Consider the following 19,950-nt stretch of genomic DNA (forward strand, 5'->3'; position numbering starts at 1 on the left):
TCCCTCCCTCGCTTGCTCGTTGTGTCTCATGCGTTCGTTTACCCCCACCTCCCTGTGCCCCCCCTCCCTCACTTTCTTTCTCAGTGTCAAAGCTGCCTTTCAAATGCTGATTAGCAGCCAGAGTAAAAGAGAGACGGCAAGAGGAGGGATGACTGAAACAAGTGGGAGATTCCATCACATGCACACATATTGTAAAGTGTGACTCCTGTCCTGTACAAACACACAGCTGCAGAAGAAGACAGCCCCTTCAACATTTTTTCCACAAGTGTATTCACTATTGTCTATAAAATATTGGCATTTTTCAAACTCTACAATCTTACAGCAGATGCACAAAATTAATTCATTCATTTACAAGGTTTAATCAACCAAGACAATTGTGTTCTGTCAGGGCTTTTTTGGACATTACATCATCCATGCAATTTTAAATTTTTCTAATTAAAAAACAAACCAAAAGCAAAAAGGGAACGTGACCTCTTAAAGCCTGATCCACAGGTATCTGATCCACAGGTATCTGATCCGCAGGTGGCAGGACTGGTTGTGAAGAGGTGATTGTTTGGAAATATGATTAATGCAACAGAAAACGTCATTTTACCTACACTCAAGCCATACACCCCAGAGCACTTACTATGTCTACCCACAAAGTGAAGAAGCAACAAGAGGAATACATTTGACTTCAGCATATGTTCTCTAATCATGGAGTTATTTTAAGAACATAATCTTAGAGAAGGGCAGAGAAGTGGCTGATGTTTCTGTTCTCAGCCAGCACATTTATTCCTTTTAAACACTAGCTTTCTGGCATTATCTGAGGGGAATCAATCGATCCATTTAAACTGAGTCAAATGAAATTGGAGCGCAGCTTACCATCTTTCTAACTGCATGATGTCATCAGGAAGGCAGTCTCAGGAATTGATTCTAGAAGCAAGTACATAAACTATAGCGGTATTCCATTAGGTCAATAATCAGAAAACATCCTGGGGACCTTTCCGTCATTACACTGATCAACACAGAGTGCTATGACCTCTTACAGGTCAGCGGTCGGAATGGTCGAAGGTTTAGCCTTTCTTCTACATTACAGCACTTTATCTAGTGCCATTTTATTTATTTCTCAGCACCCAGGATCACCCCTGTGAGGAAAAAATACACTGCTGAATAAGACAAACTGAAACGCTTGCCCCCTCTGCTTATGCATGCTTACCCCACACCAGCGGCTGCTCCTGTCCTGTTGTGCAGAATCACTGCAAAATGACCCCAGAAAAAAAAAAAAAAACACCGTTGGCAAAAAGCAGCAGATGTAAATTAGTTATTTGCTTGTTTTGCTAAGTTTCGACAATTTCTCCCAAACCCGTATTTAAATGGAGCATTTCGTTAAACTCGCTCTCTTCCTGCAGCAGCACTGCTGTGGTGGCTCGGGTTTTGCTCCTCAGCTCTTGCCGTTTTCAGGTTTGAAGAAAGGTGGTTTATGCACTGTGGCAGCTGTATGTTTTTGATTTTGTTGGGTAGTTTGAACACAATAAGTCAGCCGGAGTTTGAGTAGTTGCGTGTTCTACAGGACCATCCCCTAGATGCCATCTGTGGAGTGGTCTGACAGCTGTACCAGGATACCACTGCCTGTTGCTAACACTAAATAATAAAAATAAACACCAGATGTGAATGTAAATGATTATCCAAACATATTTGCTGAGAAACATTTGAAAACAAAACACTAAATCAGCTTCCAAAAAATTACTGTCGCTATGCATGAAGACCCGCAACCACATAAAGAAAAGCAAACAAAACATATGATCACAGATGTGCATGCACACACACATGCTGGTGAGCATATACGTGTACAAATAATCAGTCAAAGACTCACTCAAGTACTCTCTCCCACCAGCCCCCCCCTCCTCCCCACATTCTCCCTCTCCTCTGTTCGTTCCCCTTGCCCTCAAACACTACTCAGAATATTGATACATCACCCCCCCCTTTCTCTCTCTCTCCCTCTCCATCACTCACTTTCTCTACTGAATACTGATAGGCTGTCTACTCCGTGGTCTGAGTTTCAAATCTCTTCTCCTTCAGTCGCTGAACCCCTACAAAAAAACAGCAACATAAAGGAGGAAACTGCAGAAGTTAATTCACTGGGGTAGACATAAATTCACTTAAGGACCATTTCAGATTATGTCAAGCTAAAAATGGGCTTACATAGTGGGAAAAGGAGGGGGACAGGACGGGGGTGACGGGGGAGGAAAAAGTGGCTGCTTTGGTTGGTTGTCTTGCCAGCGGAAGCTGGCCGGGCCGATCAAAAACACTGTAGTGAAGGAGCAGGCTGCAACAAAAGGGAAAAGACGTGTGAAAAGTTCAGGCAAATGAAGATGCATTCAGAGGTTTCGGTCCCGCTCCCACCCTCCAGTCTCATTGTTGGGCATGTCGACTGTGTCCAGGCCGAAGGCAGTAGCGGGGGGGGGGGGGGGATGAATGAGGTCGTCAAAGAGTCCCACTGAGCCTTTTCCACTTCTCACACACGGACACGCACTGAACAGTCTGAAACAGCTGAGAGCAGCAGAGGGCGGCAATAAGCGAAACAATGCAGACAGAAAAAAGTCCTGCTTCTCTCATATGGATGGGAAGGTAGAAGAGCCTTTCAGACTGTTGTGTGTTTAAGCGTGTGCGTGCAAGTGTGTGTCTGGAGGGGAGAGAGTTTGTGTGTGCTGAGTATCTTTGGAGGAGGCTTTCTGTCTGCATTAGAAGAGCAGCGCGTCTGAGACACTGGGAGTGAGTGTGTGATTTTGTCCTCCAAGTCTTCCAGAGTCGTCCTTGAAGGAGACTGGCAGGGAATATGTGACTGTAGTGTGTGTGTGTGTGTGTGTGCGTGTGTGTGTGTAGGCATGTGTGCACAAACTTAACAGGCTATAGTTCCAGAGGAACAGGTGTTCCTCTTCTAAAACAGGGTGTTTTTGGGAGGAAAATCAGCTGAAGAATAAGAATAATCAAATTGAGTGGGTTAATAAAAGAGATCCTCACACCTGTATGTGTGTGTCTGTGTGTCTCCGCATTTGAAATAGTGTGTGATAGAGTAAGACAGTCACACCCTCCTCTAGCCTTGTTTCGCAGCCCGTCTACACATGCTCTCAGCTGTGGTCCAGAAGTCCCAACCCCACTGACAGGAAATTTGTTTTTGTCCAAATAGCCGGCGACGGAAAAGAAGTCCAGTCTTCAGAAATCCCCTAAAAGTATTGCTCCGCGTTCAGAAATTCAGTTTTTATGTCTAAAATAAACCAAGCATGCTGAGAATATGGAAAAGTAATGAAGAAATAATTATTCTGTTCAAAAGCACAGTTTGTTCTTGACAGTAAAATAAACTCAAATATTCACTAAAGAAAACCATCTGCTGACACTTTGAGTCCCACTTTGAACCGTGTGTTCATTCAATCATCTGCAAATGATTTCTGCTTGTGGTCGGGCGCAGTCAGCTCAGCAACATTTCCATTTAAATTCTTGATTAGAGAATTGTCGGAAATATTTACAGTACCACCACAACAATACTGGGGCGCAGTGCACAATATTTTCTTCATTATGACCTCAGCCATTCAGGGCGGGTGATACATTTAAAATGGGTGTTTAACGATAACAGCAGTATAGAGTAAGATAATTTTCCAAATCTATCAGGCAATAATTCTTTGAGGTCATGTAGCCATTAAGAAGCCATTTTTCCTTTTGTTGAGTATGCTCCTCCATATTTCATTGAGATTCATATCTGCCTTTCACACTGTCTGCCTACTCCGCTATTCTCTATTCAACAGTGACCCATTGCTCCCTGCCATACAATCCTTCACCTTTCTGGGCTTAAAAGTAATTACCACTTTAATTTGCTGTCTGCTTTTGTGCATGCCTGAGTGTATCTGCAGCTGACTGAAGTGCTTAGACTGATTGTGTGTGTGTGTGTGTGTGTGTGTGTGTGTGTGTGCGCTCATATACACCTGAGCTGAAGTGAAACAATGACTCCAATGTGAGAAGTAACTGATGAAAATCTACTTTTAGTTTATCGAGCCACCGTCGTTGCAGTTGTAATTGTAATCATTTGCTTATGTGATCACATGAATTAATCCACTTTACATTGTCAATCAGGTGAAACAGTTAATGTTAAGCAAAACAGTATTTTCTGCCTTTGTCCTACACACATTTTAGAACATTATTGTAAAATGAAACAAATATAATTAGGCAGTTAATGTTTTTTGTATTTACCAGCCATGCGTGTGAAAACATGTAGGAAAATGCACACTTATATAAACATTCTGGTTAAGTGTTGAATTTTATGTATGCTCCTCACATCAGTGCATATAAATGTATGCATGTGTCTATTAAAAAGTACATATGACCACGCCAGTGTCTGATTTTTTAATGTGATGTGCGTGTTTGTCTAGCCTCCCATTGGCCCAATTACTCCAGAAACAAACCCCCTCTGCTTCACTGCATCCCCCTAAAATCCCTCACCCCTTTCACCTTCAGGTCCCAGCAGTGGAACCCCTGGACACCCCACCTGCCTTCCCCACCACCCCACAGCTCTTTAAAGCCAGAATGTCCATCACAATATACCCCAACCCCACCGTGGGCCTCCACCACCTCCACTGTACCTTCTGCTCCCATTTGCCTGCTGAACTCGCCCCCTAATTCCACCCCTCTCCCCCCACCTCACCTCACTTCTGCATTCTTCCCCCTCTGCCCTCCCCTGTCCCAGGTGAGCTGACGACACAAGGAGAGCAGAAACACTGGGCGAATATTAATGGTTTGATCTGAATATTAATAAAGCATGCATCTTAATGATTAAAAAAGGAAACAAAGAGGCAGAATGAAGCTGGGAAATGTGCACAAAAAGGTCCATGCAATCACACACACACCCACAGCTGAACTATCTGTCCTGCACAGTGCAGATTAGTTAAAACAGGGCCTTATCCTCCAACCCGCTGTTTAAATGCTGAGCACCACGTTCAAGACAAATGTGTTGTCTTTTTTCCCTCCCAGTAAATGAAGATACTTCTCCTTTCCCACGTCCTTCTCCTCTATCTCCTCCTGTTGCTCTCCTCATTTTCTTTTTATCTCCTCTTACTCTTTAGCTCTGGAAGGCCGGGCCCCTCCCTTTTCGCCGTTGCCCCATTTCACCCCCCCTTTCCCGCTTTTACCTACAACCTCCCCATTCTCTCTCCTTCCGACTATCTCACCCTTTCTTGCTAGATCACCCCCGTCTCTCCCCTCTCTCCCACCCTCACCTACTCGATATTCCAACCTTGTTCTCCTGCAGTCTCCAGCACAACTTTCTGACCCACTTCCTCTCCTCTCCCTGGCCCCCTGATCAAAGCCTGCAGGACGGCATTGCCTTGGGCGCAGGAGAGGGAGAGCACGAGATGGGGGGATGAAGGGATCGGAGCTTGAGAGAAGAGAGGAAGAGACAGATAGAGAAGGGATAGAGAGGCACGAGAGAGAGGAAACAGAGAGATCACAAGGACGGGAAGAGGAGCCAGGTGCCCTCTCAGCCCAAGGACAAAAGCTTTTCCTGGATGATCACACTCACACACACACTCACACACTGGCGTGCAGAAAGTGAGTCCTGTCAGCCCCGTCACTGCTGGTCATGTACGTCATGTGCAGACACAGCGCTGACATTAATGTGTTATGATACCAAAACATCACTCTTTTCAACACCTCAAAACAGGCCATCTTTACAAGTGATGGCCATTAAAATTCAACAGGATGTTTAATAAATTACACTTTCAGATTGCATGTTGTCCTAGCTTGTTATTCTGTTTTACATTCAGGCGTTGCACCGGTGAGCATGCTGACAATATGTATCCGTGTCTCAGCAGGTGTCAGTCAGGATGTAAACTCGCCTTAATGCTAAGCTTTTGTCTTGGCTGGATTCTTTCCAAACAAACCCTGAGTGGAGAAAGTTTTTGCGCGCAGGTGTGATTTTGCATGATCAGTTGCAGTGTTCCACTTCCTTTTCAAATACACAATTTAGGCTGTATCACCCAATTTGCACTAAACTGATCAGGAAAATATAAACCTGCACGTACCCAGACATGAGACGGTTAGATGCACTGCAGCGGGCAGGCGCCTTTAGTCTGAATTTTAAGACGCCGTTTGTGTTTGGAAGCTCTGTCCACCCCTGTGGCCACGTCAGTGGGAAGCCGGTGCGTGAAACAGCAGCCCATTTGTACCCAGAGTGAGGTGGCATGTACTTTAACATTCCCCTCGCATCCTTACAAAGAGCACTAATTATAAATAAATTAGGGACACGACACGGTGTGCCACAAGGGGACCAGCCAGAGCATTCGCGGAATAGAGAGACTGATAGAAAAGAGGAGAGCAACAGAGAGAGGGAGGAGAAGACAGGAAAGATTTGGCGATGATATAGAGGAGTAAGTAGGAGACGAATGGAGATAAGAAAATGGAGGAACCGAGCGCAGGGAGGCCTGTGGATTGAGCGAGCGGAGGATGTGTACATGGCTTGAATCAACAAAATAGTGTGAACATAAATCCAAAAAAAAAAAAAAACAACTTACTGACAAGACTGAGGTGAGGCAATATGTTCAAAGAGAGATAAAGACGGGCAAATTAACAACTAAAAAGAATCAGGGGACAGCAGACGTGGGACGGAAGTCCAAGGGAAGACAAAACCATTTGCTGCGTGCATGTCAGAAAGTCACTGCTGTTATTTTAGAAGTAAATAATGTATACTTTAATCATACGGTGCCAATATCTACCAGAGTATACTACACACACGGGTAGTCATCACTCTGTACCTGTCACTCAAGCTTATCTGAGATGACTTGTCAACCAAGCAAGTGCATGTCAAGAGACTGTCCCGTGAGTGTGTGTGTGTATGTGTGTATGTGTGCGCGTGCCATCTGTTTCTTTGCATCCAGGTTTGTGTGCATGCACGCGTGCTGATGTCTATGTTTGTTTGTTGTTGGTGTGTGTTTTTATCGGATGTGTGCGAGCGGAGAACTTCGCCGTTATCTAAATGGATCACTTCAGAACGTGCTGCCGTTTTTCCGAAGCTGCCATCTCCCAGACAGCCAGCCAGCCAGTCAGCCAGCCTGCCAGACTGACTGACTGACTGACTGACTGACTGACTGTCTGTCTGGGCGGTGACAGTGGTGGGGGGTGCTGAGGGGAACTCAAGGTTATGTGTTGCCTGAAGTTGAGGAGTGATGACCGTCGCCACAGCAAGAAAATGCGCCTGTGTCCAAGAGGAAAAATAACCATTGTCTTTACTCGGGGGCATTCCTGTCTGTGTGATGTGTTGTGAGTGTCTGAAATGATGGAAGTTAACAACCTGCACGGACGATAAAGCCGGGAGACATAAATAGTCCCTAGAACAACTGCTTTGTGTCTCTCTTCTGGGGTGGGGGGGTCAGAGGTCAGCCAAATGCGACACAGACAGAGAAAGGTCGATTGACTGGCCTGCGCTTGGCCCCCTGACATGGAGACCCACCCCCAGCTGACACCGCGGTAGCCATGGCTACTGAGCTCCAGACAAACACAGTTAGTTGGTATAAGGCATGATGTGGGGGTTGAGGTCACACACAACGACTCATCACGGTTCCCCCAAACACACGTTCACACGATACAACCGATCTCCCATCAAAAATCACTATTTTAACATGAGACGGTGGAACATTTTGGAATATTCAACAAATGGTGGCAAAGACTCAAGGGTCTCCATTATCAAAGTCTATGCTTGTGTCTATATAGTCTCTAAACTTTCTGCACAGAGGAGAGCGAAAGAAGAAAGGTAAAGAAGGGAGGGAAGACAAGAGAGGAGCAGCTTGTTGCATTAGCATTCCGGCAGCAGAGAGGCTGTCTGTTTGCCTCTGGCAGCAGCCGAGAGAGGGGGACACTCTCTGCATCCTCATACAGCTCGTCTGTCTCTCCCTCTGTCACTGTCTATCTCTCGCCCTGCCTGTCTCTCTCGCTCTGCCAGCCTGTCTGATACATTTCCTCCCGCACCTCGCTGCTGTCTCGCGCTCTTTTCTCCGCTCCCGATGATTTTCTTTGTGGGTTTTGTCTATGTCTTTATCACAGTGTTGGGTAATTATTATAATCTATCAACTATTTTTCTAAATGCTCACTACTGCTCACGGCTCAAGGCCTTAGAAAGAATCCCAATGCTAGCGGGGTGTTACGTGCCCAATCATCTGAAATTATTAAATAAATGTATGAAAGATAGAGCTCATTTCCCAGACAAACATGTTGCAGATAAACAGTCACCCAGGTACGACCCTCAGATGCTAGCTGAGTACAAACACCTCCTTTGTTGCCATGGAGATTTTAACAAACACAAGTTCTGACCATTCCAGTCATGCTAAAACATAAAATAATTCCTGTTAAATAGAATCGTGTTCATTTTCAATTATTCATTGGATGTATTAAAGATTGTATTTTGCATTACTGATTTAATGCTGAAATTCCGTCTTTAAATTACAAGAGAAAAAGAAGAGTAGCCAAAACCAAAATTGATGTCCTCTTTCCTCATGCAGGGAAGGGTTAGGGTCAACAACACATGTTGCATAAAAGAGCCCTGTTTTTTAAAAAAAACAGGCCCTGTGGGGCTAATGCTAACACCTTGGGTCAACCAAAGACCCGCTGCAAATAAATGACAAAACACCCACATTAAAATGTAAAAGCAAAACCTTGAACAGCTAAAAAAAAGTGTCTCTATCTAGATACTTGTGGACTGTGCTGTTTGTGCGCTTGTTTGAGTGAAAGTGTCTGAAAGTGACTTTGACTTGTCAAAACGCCTCCTGTATTCTCTGCAGTGAAAGAACAAACATTGAGAGAATTTCAACTTTTGTCAGCGGATTTCGCTTGTGTGCACGTGTGGAAGGGCGCTCCGTTGCGACTGTTTACCGTCTTTCTCTTCCTGAAAGCATCAAGCATCAGCTTTGCCCTGAACCGTGCTCGAGGAGAGAGGCGACTGAGCGCCGTACTCTGACACAAACGCGGGGGAAAAAAAGATCTTTTAATGAAAGTATTTAATCATATCAGTGTGAGTGCTTGCTATAATCCTGGGATGATTACTCTGCTTTATCAAATTTAATTAGATTATAAGGGATTAGCCTCCAAATAAGCGTGAGTAAGCGTCCAGGATGCTGAACTACACCCGGTCTGACTCTGCAGCCACAGACACAAAACACATTTGAACAAATTAATAGTCCATTAAATAAAAGAAAAACTCTGCTAGCCTCCCTTAAAAGCATATTAGCATAAGACTGGGATAGTGGCTCATTTGTCTGGGAGCAGAGCGAGAAACCAGCAGCCTTGTGACTCTTTCTTTACATGTGACATCTTGTGGAGGACTTTATCCCTACTGTGCTGTGAGCGATGCTCTAACCTGCCCCCCGCATAATCAATTCTCTATTTTTTCACCCTTTTCTTTCCTTTTCCTCTGTTGTCACTGAAACTCATTCTTCTCATTTAAAAGCTACTGTATCTGCCTTGTCTCAATTAATCTCACTCGTTCACTCCACTTGCCTTTCCGCTTTTCCAATCCCCCGCATCCTTGCATCCATCTTGTTGCCCTCCCCCCAACCAATACCATCACCAGCAACACCGCCGCTGCCGCCCCTGCCCCCCAGGCCCAGCCACCACTCTGGTATTCCCAAAGTCATCTGCAATCAGACATCTTCAATGGATTAATTACACTGTCCTCGCACGGCTTGATTGAGCATCTAACATCTGCACCCCACCCTGCCAGACCCCCGGCGCTCCCTCTTCACCTCCACCCACTTACAGACCTTAAATGCCTAATGCTTTCTTCTCATCTTTCCTCCCTTCCAGAGCCTCTTGCTCCCTCCATTTTCTCATCTCGCCTCCGCTAAAGCTCTGCCTTCAACTCCAGACCCCACCCTGACCTCCTGTTTGCCAGGATGACCACAGCGGTCGTCCCCTCGTTCTCTCAGCAACGGAGCTTCACTAATTGGACATCGATTGGCAGGATGCTCGCCATGATCTCTCCTGAATATCGGGATCACTCTAATTGAAGAATTAACTTAAATGCAACTTGGGCCCGGAGAAGGGGAAGACAGACAAAATGCTTCAGCTTAGAGAAATACAATACCGTCCGCAAAGGAGTTGCATTAAATCAGGAAAATACTGTGTGAATGAATGAGTATAGACATTTTGCCACATGCTAGGATTCATACATTAATCATTAATATCTGATTTAGAGTCACCAAGCAGTTAAGATCCCATTAAATCCCTTAATATAGCAAGGAATGAGCAAGAGGGAAATTAAACAAAGTTCCCCGTAGGAAGAGTTTGATTCCAATCTTTATTTGTGCACGTAAACGCGCCTCTTCCTCGCTGCTCTCTTCAACAAACGCATGCACCTCGCATCAATCACGGATCCCAGACCATAACCCCAAAAGCAGAGTGCTGCTTTTGACTCATTCTAAAATCGTGATGGATGACATCTTCCTCAAGCAATCCCTCTGCGTGCCAGCACCATTTAACTAAAGGCATCAACCTGGCCCAGCCAATACCACTTTTCCCCGGCCTGAGAGCGCAGGACCCACCGCTCTTTAAAAGAGGGGGAAAAAAAAGACGGTCCTGAGGAGACATATGAAGGCTGGCATGGAAAAGAATGAGCTTCGCCCAAGTTTCTGATTGTGAATCTGTGTCCCCCCCCCCCCCCCACCCGACTCCTCTGCGAGCGGCGCAGATGATGAGAGACAAGATTGTGAGGAGGTTAAGTCGACCTCGGGCTCGCGCTCTGGAGATGCCTACCCTGCAGTGCGAGATGACAAAACATTTAGGCCGATCTCGCTTGCAGCTCGCTGACAGGCTGAAACAAAAGAACGGCCTCGGAGGAATTTAAAATCATTGAATGAATGTCAATTAATTTCACAGGACAGAGTTGAATTGATTAGAATATAAAACAATCTTTCTTGAAAGCAGAGGGGAATTGATGTCCGAGGCCTTCAAACAATCAGACTGAGGAGACGAAAAAAGAGAAAAAGGAAGGAAGATGGAGGTTTTTGTGTTTAGCGGCAGGTGTGTGTGTGTGTGTGTGTGTGTGTGTGTGTGTGTGTGTGTGTGTGTGTGTGAGCTCAGCAGTTGTGTTGCATGCTTGGCTGGCAGGGTGTGTGTAAAGTAATTAACATGATAGCCTTCCTCTCAGCCTGATAGCCCGTTCCCTGCAGCGAGGTCGTTCCACAGACACCAACCGACACCTGAGCTGCATCTCAGACACGAGCCTCTAACGCAAACAGAAACGCACATGCACAACCACCTTCGTGATACCAACAGGTAATACAAACCTGAAAAAAAAAAGCGACGCATTTCACAGAATAAATCAGTGGCACGGTCGTGTTTACTAATTTACCTTCGTCCAAATAATTAAATAATACCAAACTAAATTATATTTTGATAACTTTCTTTTTTAAATATTCAGCAAAAGACATTTCTAATTAAAACATACCAGAGATGATGTGAGGAAACGGTGACGCGATGTTATTTGTGATGCTACAAAGAGTTCTTATTAAATTTGTGTTTTAGGTTTCCTGCTCATTGTTTTGCTCTTCGGCTCGCAGAAGCAAAAGAGACATATTTCCCTAAAGGGTTGATTATGAATAAAACACAGCTACAAATCTGAGTGTGTCCAGACACACAACTGAAAGGAATAACAATTTGGCTCCGATCAAGCCCATCTACACAGTTTCCCCAGGATCTGTAACCTTGAGGAAAAGTGCTCCTTGTTTTGTACCCACACCACACGCCAGCTGTTTTATTTGTAAAATACGAGCTACAGCAACTATCAAAAATATTTTCAGCCTTGCGGTTGCTCCTATCAGCTTTAAGATGTCTCAAAGTGCTAGTTCAGATTAGCATACTTTTAGCAAATCATATCAACCTGTCACTGAGACTTTGATGTGTGTATGTAGATAATCATCCATTCTTAGGAGGTAATGTATCAAACTTAAATTAAAATTGGGCTAAACAAGGTGAGTTTTGTCAGGTAACTCTGGTTTTGTTCAACACAAAGACAGATTTAAGCAGATATAAATAAGACGAAGGTAACAAGACATTTGTCAGCGATCACTTTTGGTCGACTAAACTGCTGACAATATCCTTCCTTTTTCTTTCGGTCCAATCTTTTCTTTACCCCCCTTCTTCATCTTTTATATCCCCGAGACCTTCGATCTGGTCCTCTAATCCTAAGACACTGGCCTGCTGCAGACCCCCAAACGACCCCCTTCAACACTGCACAAGTCTCATTTGCTGAAGGATTAGAGAGAGGGCATAGAGGTCAAAGCAGGGCCACCACCAGAGAGCCTCCGTGAGGAGAAATGCAGGTGCGTGCGCGCACACACAAAAACCCAGGCACGCACACAGAAAACAGTATTATGTATTCACATATTGTAGGTGTGCAGGACACTCAACTGTGGAAGCACAGAGACACATTTGCATGAGTATATGCAACAAAATAAGTTGACCTTAACTCTCTGAGATTCCTATTTGCACAACTACTGGGGGGAGCTACTGATAAATCACAGCAGCTGAAAAATGCCATGAACACATCGAAAGAGGTCTGAGAGACGATGATGGGAGGGAGAGTCAGCGAAAGAAGAAAAGTGATTGTCAGGGAGAGAAGAAACATCACTCTGAAAACTTCTAAAGGCCTGATCTGGGTTTTAAATGCTCTCCTCCCTCGATCACTCCCTCTCTCTTCGCATTTTCCTCTCATCCCTTTCATGAATTAAAAGCACAGCCAGTCTGTGGGGAAAGGCATAGTTAATTCTGATCAGATCTCCCCCTCCCCTTCTGCTCTCCTCCCAGGGCGATGGTTTCCATGCAGTCTGACAGACGGAGATGGGATCTGACGGTAAACAGGCGTGTGGATGCCCAGTGTGTGATTGACACGTAGGCAGGTTGGCGGGGGCCCGCCCCCCTCCTAATCCTGCCCTGTCAGCTCTAATTGGGGAGGTGGGGCTCAGTGTCACCAAGGTGACTGATTGACAGGACCCCAGCTTTGCATAGATATGGGGGAAAGGTGGGGAGGTTCACGCATGGGATAACACTGTTAACACTATTATACTGCTAATAGAGGTGTGTTTTGTGTGTGTGTGTGTACATTCGCAAATGCCCAAATGCATGTGAACACAGTCGTGAACATGACCAAGCACACAAATAAACCAACAACAAAACTGACACGCATACCCAATGACTGAACAAAAGCATAACAATAACACGCACGCGCGCACGGGCACGGCGCCATGACGTGCTGTGATGAGGAGCAGAGGTTGGTGCGCGCTGAGATACGGGAGTCAAAGAGGAGCAATGGGGAGGGCGCCATCACATCGAGGTCAGCGGGTAGCATGGCAGAGGTTAGACAACCTGCAGACGCAAGGATGTTGGGTCTGTGCTAACATGTTAACTAGAACTGTCTTTGTGAACACATGTGATCTTGAGGGTCAGGAACGGTGAGTTCTGAAGCAACAAAAAGAACCTACACATCTATGAGTGAGGACCAACCACAGCGTGGACCAGCCTCGAGTAAAGAATGAGAACAAACTTTGCAGACCGATTAATTGGTCCATTCATCCAACTTCAACCGGTTTATCCTAACGGGGTGGAGATGGGGGGGCTGGAGCCAATTCCTCTGCCTTCAGGTGAGAGACAGGTACATCCTGAACAAGTTGGCAGCTCATCACAGAGCTGCCATTTAGAACAAACAACCATTAATACTCACATTCACACCTAAGGTCACTTAGCGTAGCCAGCCTGTTCATCCCCAATGTGTGTCTTTGGACTGTGGGAGGAACCTGGAGTACCGGGACAGAACCCACACAGGGAAGGGAAGAACAGGCAAACTCCACAAAGAAAAGCCCCGGGCCCACAGGGAGATTGAAACCTGTGACCTTCTGGCTTCACTTCACTGTAAATCAGTTCAGCGCGTAAAATCTTTAATCTCTTCAAATACCGCAAACAAATGAAGCTCCTCGACATCTCTGCAATAAATTTCTGCTTTTAGATGGCCGCTAATGTCCTAGAAAGGTGTTATCCCAAAATTGACTCAGTTGCGGATGCTAAACCAAATTAGGTATTGTTTATCTGCATTTCGAGAGAAATAATTATTACTTTTCTCCTGTGAACTTCTGGTCATTTTAATTAAATCCAAACGTCATGCTGTGCGGTGCAGAATTCTAATAGCCGCCAAAATAAGTAGGATATAAAAATATACTGTTATAACAGGATAGAAAGAAGCACTCTGCCAGCAAGCACTTTATTCTGTCTTCCTAATTATAAAGTGTTAATTGTAAGAGAGCACAGCTCTGAATTATGAGTATGAATTTATTTTAGTATTACAGTAGTGTATGTGAATGCCTGTGCAGTTGTTTTGATTGACAGCTGCCACTGACCTGTGCCAGTCAGAGTGCCATGCTGCGGGGCGGTGGGGTCGATCGCTACAGAGATGACCTTCGCCCTCATCTGCATCCTGCCTTCATTAGCAGAGCCAGGCAAGGAGAATAACAACCCAATAAATTAATAAAGAGAAAAGGGGAGCGAGGACAGGAGGAGCGAGGGAGGAAGCGAACAAGAGGGGAGCGAGGGTAAAACGGGAGGAAAAAGGGAGGGAAGGAAGGAAGCAGGAGGGAGGAAAGGGCAGGGCGGGAGAGGTATGAGAGGAAAGAGCAATGCACTCAAGTATAGAGAGCAGGGATATGGAAAATAGTGTGTGTGTGTGTGTGTGTGTGTGTGTGTGTGTGTGTGTGTGTGTGTGTGTGTGTGTGTGTGTGTATGAGTGAGAGAGAGAGGTTAACTCAGCTAGAAAAAAGCTAATGAATGAGGAAAAAGGTGAGGAAGATGGGTTGAAGAAGTGCAGGCTCCATAACTACAGTTTATCCTAAGAACTAACATCCAAATGCAAAACAAACAGCCCAAAAACAGATGGATCTGCATTTTATCGTGACACAATGAACAGAATTAATCATTTTCAGGCACTGGACTAAATCGGTGGTTAAAAATACTGAGACATTAGTGTCTGCTGGTTCTTAAACACCAGTTAAGCACAGATATGCTAACTGGTGCGGGGAAGAACTCTAAGGTCTGACCATCGACCGCTATAATTCATGTCTGACGCGCTCTCTGCAGTGAATAAAGCTTCAGGTTTACTCATCCGCTATTATATCAAACACTTTTTCTCACTGGTTCGGGTTCCTGAGCAGACAGATATTGAGGAATACCTCCCGAATACTCCCATATGTTCAGTAATGCACAGCAAAGTCCAGCAGAAAATGTATTATGAATAAATAATGGACGACTATGATGTGTACGGTAGACCGCTGGTTGGGAGCGATCTCAGGAGGATTCTAATGATGCTTTCTCATTCTCCAGCAGAGTTGCACAGCATACACACCCTTCCATATCTCCATCTTCCTCAGTGGGATGGATGGAAATATGACCTCTTTTCAAGCCAGGAGAACTACAGTTTTGGAAGAAAGTCTCTTTGAACTTCCTCTATCTCATCCTCCTAGTTTCCTTCTCACGGCGAGTCTAACCGCTGCACCACCATCTAGCAAAGGTGAAAATGACCATTTTAACCAAACACAAGCCTGTGTTTAACACCTCTTTACAGCTCTCCACTCAAATATGGCTGTACTGCAAAGTACCAGAGCGATTGCACCACGAGGCCTGTCGATGACACGGCCGTCTGATTCAGACTCCATGAGGACGGCTCTCTTAACACCTCGCCTCTCCATTGGAGGAGAAGCGGTTGAGCTGGAGATCACCACTAAACGCGTCTGTTTGAGAAGGCTCACCAGTGCCTGTAGGAAGCTAAAGCAGGCCAGCCTGCGTGCTGCTGACATATTTATGGGTTTCTAGTAGACAGCGACCTTTTCTGTAACTGTCTGGTGCGGCAACCGCTCTGGAGCTAACACACAAATCTTGCTAGGAGTGCTTTTTTTTTTAAAAAAAAAAAGTTAAAGTACAGTAGAAATATAGCACAACCAGAGCAAAGAAAATGATGGACCCCAACTAGCCAACCAGACCAATTTTCCACCCTCCTCCCCTCAGGCTGAAGGCTGCACAGCATCAGAACTCTGACAATAAGGCTGAGGTGCAACTTCTTCCCCGAGGCTCATGAACTCTCTCTCTCCACCTTTACTTCTTTGTCGCCGAATGTGCGAAAGATGATTAATGTAGGAATACCTGGCTTCGGGATATGATGCAGTTTACTTAACTGTGTATGTATTCTGGAGATGTAAATAGGTAACATAACAACACAGCTATTTTATGCAACACAAATGTCAGAGACTGTCAGAAGATCTGTTTCAGGGTTACCCACACAGAGAAATCCAAGGAATAGAGGACAACCGAATGGAGAATATTAAAAAAATGCTAATGTTCTAAGACGAGAGACAACAAAGGACTTTTATTGGTTAACACCATGTTTGGCTGGTGAGCCCTGATCATATTGCTGCACAAAAAAAGAAAGAAAAACTTCCAAAAACAAAGGGGAACCGGTGCTTTAGAACCCAATAGGAGCAACCAAAGAGCGGAGAGAAGGTCAGAGATCTGGAAATCTGTCCAAGCAATAAAATAAAGACACAAGTTTGAGCACCACAAATTTGAAGTAAGACTGAGGTTTATACAGCAGAATCATTTTAGGGAGGAAAAAGAACACAATCGGTCCTAGATAGAAATAACTTGGCCTTAAATTCATTTTGAAAAACAACTCTGTTGATGGACTGCAGGAGTGAAAACAGGTAGGCAAACAAATTTGACATTCCAACAAGTTGGAGTTTGTGTCTGGAGAACGTGCAAATGAGAATGCAATAGTTTGGCTCGCACAGCCCAGTCTGGCTCTAAATGGTGTCCCCTGGACAAAGCCGTAGTTTGCCAGGAATATCCAGGACTAGGAGTCTGTCCCATCAATCAGCCACGAAGTTGAAACCACAGACATGAACACCCACCAAAACGTTACTGCACATTAATACAACTCATGAATTCAATACCAATCTTGTGGGTCCGTCTGCCGAGGAGCATGACAAAATGAAACCTGGGGCATTGATCTTACTTTGGAACTCAGCGGCCCCCAATTCTATTAATCTGAAACACGGACAGAAGTGAGCCTCAACCCCCACCCATCCCACTCCACCCTAATATCCACTGCTATTGTCCTGGATGCAGGTATCAGAGGGCATGCCCAGAGGTCACCTATCTATTTCCTTACAGGTGAAGGACTGATGCAATAGGGGAAACCATCAAGCACAGTTCTAGACCAGCAACCTGTATTCTATCAACATGTCAAAAGCAAGCTTAATGCAGTTTATAAAGTTTAGGTGAGGTAAAAGCCGCAATGTTGCCTCTCTCATCAGCATCTGCCTCCTGCAAAGATTTAATTGCACACATCCCACCAACGAGACCCATCTAGAGAAGACAGGTAATTTGCCTGACCCTATCGTTTCTGTCTAAGTGAGAAGAGCCAGCTCTTCAGGGTCATGGAGTGTGTGTGCTCAGGAACCCGCTGTGCCGGTGAGGAAATTCTCAGGGCGATCGATGAGGAGGATTAGGGCTGGCTTTGGGGCTCAGAGGCCGGGATCTGAGCGGTATTCTCAGTGGGGCCCCTGGGAGAGCGAGGAAAGAGGAAAGTTAGGGGAAAGAGGAGAGGAGGGCCAGGGAAGAGAGGGGTTGAACGCTAACCTGGAACTGTCAGGAGGCTGACAGGGGGCTGCCCAGGCTGGGAATAGCAGGCCAGCCATGGTCCCACTTCACATTATGGCTGATGTTGTAACTCTGCCACAGACACAACGGTCACTTGGATTGGCCGGAGCTGCGGCTCTAATATAACAAGAAAAAAAAAAAACACAGCTGAAGCCGATCATGTTTGTTTCCTCACACACGTCTTTTAATTTTCTTTAGACCAAATGGGAAGTTGTCTTGTAAGTCGATGAGTGCAGCGCAACAAAAGGCTCACTTCGTTTGTGCGTCTGCCTCTGAAGCTCGTGATTGGTCAGCCCGTCCGCCAGCTTGCCGCTCTCCCCCGGGTAAAGACGGTTGGATCCATGATTCATTTTGCAATGAAGGGGGGGAAAAAAAGAAGAGCGCATGTGAGAGAAGAAACACCCCGGACCACTGGGAAATTATACGGTGGAACGGCGTGGTGGATGTGGAATTAAACGGCATAATTAATCAAGCAAAAAAACAAGCACGTTGCTCATACATTTATTATTTGCATGTTTTCCACTTCAAGAGATGTAATAAGCAGATATACGTAGGGGCCGCTGATCTGTGTTACAGGCACCTGGAGGCCGGGATCCCATTTCTGACCACTGACCCAAAAAGCGCCAAGTGGGATCAGATCTGCTCAGCGCTTTTTTCTCTCCCGCACCGACTATCATCTCTGCACAATGCTCTCTGCCTCCAAAGTAATCTACACAACAAGCAGAACAAGTCCCACAGAATCACGTTGTTTTCTGCCCGTCCTTTAAATTAGGGTCTCGGCAAAATTGGGTTCACGACTCATCGTCTCTCTGTGGAACTGATCCGCATTACGGACCGCGTGCACTCGCCCTGATTAGGAAGGACTTGGCCATTTTCATAAATTCAGTCTGGAAATATGCACAAAAAAATTAGGATGGGAAACAAACATATGAATGTATATTTTAGACTCTTATACAAAGATCTTCGCTGTAACAAAGCAACCACTCTGCACTTCCTTTTTTAATCACGAGATAATATCCAGGCATCGCAATGCTGCTGCGCATCCTGCCAATGCAAACAAGTGCAGCCCCGGAGTCAGCTGAGATGTCCTCAAATGTGTCACTGGCAACAGCACTTTGTAAACAATGCAATAACATGAGAATAAAAACCAATTACATAAAGTGGATACTCCCAAAACACGGTTTGTCTGTACAGTTTGTGAAGGTTGGCAACAGTGATTCCTCTCGGGGTTTGCTGATAAATGCTAAATGCTGCTCCCAACCTCTCAGCAACAGTAACAGACCAATATTGCCTGTACAGGCTGCCTCCTGGCAATTTTTGTTGTGATCAAAATACCATAACCTTTATATTTTCATTAATAGTTGGTAAAGGGAAGGCTGGAATCTACCCACTGTTGCTATGTATGGTCTGCCATTTGCACCTAAAGTCTTGCTCCATAGTAAAAAGGCTTTCTGACGTGCCCATATGGGGTTTTATGTGTACTACATATATCGCAGCCATAATGAGGACACAGCATTCCGGCTAAAAAAATGTCATCTTCTTTCTGAAATGCAACAACGGCGTCAGATGGTGAGGTCAAACAGCCACCACTGATGGTGTCCAGTATACGTGAGGTCACTGACGCCTCGTCGTGTACAATTAGCTCTACTTTATAGCTGTAAGGTCAAATCTAGACATGCGATAGCACATAAAGGAGTCAAAAATAGATCTACAAAAAGTGCAACAGTTCTCAATATTACTATTTGATATGACAAAAAGCATTAAAAAAAAGCATTAAAATTTGTTTTGTTTTCTTTGTTGTACAATTAGAGCATCTTCCCTGTTCTCGTACACTGAATTACATCTTAGTCCAGTCTCAACCCCTTCTTACAGAGTAGCCTCACACATTGGTGTGCAATAATTCTTGATGAAACTAAAGACATCAAGAATGTGTACATAGGTTTTTTGTTCTTATATAAAATTGCCTTTGTCCTTGCCCTCCACCTAAAAATGTGGTTTTGTTAAATAAAATGCAACAAATTAGCAGACTGTTGAGTTAAAACAAGCACATCCTCTTCTCGATAGCTTTTTAGACTTGTTTACTCTCATACGGATGCTAAACTTGGTCAAAAGCACACACCCTTGATATTCTTCTTTAAACAAACTGGATTTGATCTCTTATTCTGTGTGTGCATTACCTTGTTCATCATCTCATAATCCCTCTGAATTAAACTGCAGGGGTCTTCTTCAGGGGCCCAATTTTGG

General features: G+C 44.9%; 1 long non-coding RNA gene across 1 annotated transcript; it reads right to left on the reverse strand.

Moving 5' to 3' along the window:
- Positions 1-85: 85 nt before the first annotated feature.
- On the reverse strand, positions 86-19,876 carry LOC115251586 (uncharacterized). Its single transcript, XR_003890123.1, has 8 exons — positions 17,960-19,876; positions 17,686-17,823; positions 2,182-2,305; positions 1,993-2,069; positions 1,343-1,620; positions 1,196-1,235; positions 862-912; positions 86-531 (listed from the first exon to the last, which is right to left on the reverse strand). It is a non-coding gene; the product is annotated as an uncharacterized lncRNA (long non-coding RNA).
- Positions 19,877-19,950: the final 74 nt, after the last annotated feature.

Source organism: Takifugu rubripes, chromosome 11, assembly GCF_901000725.2.
Source record: "Takifugu rubripes chromosome 11, fTakRub1.2, whole genome shotgun sequence".
Classification (NCBI taxonomy): Eukaryota; Metazoa; Chordata; class Actinopteri; order Tetraodontiformes; family Tetraodontidae; genus Takifugu; species Takifugu rubripes.